Genomic DNA, 1429 nt, shown 5'->3' on the forward strand with positions numbered 1-1429 from the left:
ATCCAAGAAGAAGATATAACAATTGTAAATATTTATGCACTCAATATAGGAGCACCTCAATACATAAGGCAATTGCTAACAGCCATAAAAGGGGAAATTGACAGTAAGACATTAATAGCACGGGACTTTAACACCCCACTTTCACCAATGGACAGATCATCCAAAATGAAAATCAATAAGGAAACCCAAGCTTTAAATGATACACTAAACAAGATGGACTTAATTGATACTTATAGGACATTCCATCCAAAAACAACAAAATACACTTTCTTCTCAAGTGCTCATGGAACATTCTCCAAGATAGATCATATCTTGGGTCACAAATCAAGCCTTGGTAAATTTAAGAAAGTTGAAATCACATCAAGTATCTTTTCTGACCACAATGCTATGAGACTAGATATCAATTACAGGAAAAAATCTATTACAAATACAAATACAGGGAGGCTAAAAAATACTCTACTAAATAACCAAGAGATCACTGAAGAAATCAAAGAGGAAATCAAAAAATACCTAGAAAAAATGACAGTGAAAACACGTTAACCCCAAACCTATGGGATGCAGCAAAAGCAGTTCTAAGAGGGAATTGTATAGGAATACAATCCTACCTCAAGAAACAAGAAACATCTCAAATAAACAACCTAACCTTATACCTAAAGCAATTAGAGAAAGAAGAACAAAAAAAATCTAAAGTTAGCAGAAGGAAAGAAATCATAAAGGTTAGATCAGAAATAAATGAAAAAGATATGAAGGAAATGATAGCAAACATCACTAAAACTAAAAGCTTGTTCTTTGAGACGATGAACAAAACTGCTAAACCATCAGCCAGACTCATCAAGAAAAAAAGGGGGAAGACTCAAATCAATAGAATTAGAAATGAAAAAGGAGAAGTAACAACTGACACTGCAGAAATACAAAGAATCTTGAGAGATTATGGCAAGCAACTATATGCCAATAAAATGGACAACTTCGAAGAAATGGAAAAATTCTTAGAAAAGCACAACCTTCCAAGACTGAACCAGGAAGAAACAGAAAATATGAAGAGACCAATCTCAAGTACTGAAAATGAAACTGTGATTAAAAATCTTCCAACAAACAAAAGCCCAGGACCAGATGGCTTCACAGGCGAATTCTACCAAACATTTATAGGGAGTTAACACCTATACTTCTCAAACTCTTCCAAAATATAGCAGAGGGAGGAACACTCCCAAACTCATTCTACGAGGCCACCATCACCCTGATACCAAAACTGCCACCATCACCCTGATACCAAAACCAGACCAAGATGTTACCCAAAAAAATACAGTCCAATATCACTGATGAACGTAGGTGCAAAAATCCTCAACAAGATACTAGCAAACAGAATCCAGCAGCTCATTAAAAGGATCATACACCATGATCAAGTGTGGTTTATCCCAGGAATGCAAGGATT

This window comes from Physeter macrocephalus, chromosome 8, assembly GCF_002837175.3.
Source record: "Physeter macrocephalus isolate SW-GA chromosome 8, ASM283717v5, whole genome shotgun sequence".
Classification (NCBI taxonomy): domain Eukaryota; kingdom Metazoa; phylum Chordata; class Mammalia; order Artiodactyla; family Physeteridae; genus Physeter; species Physeter macrocephalus.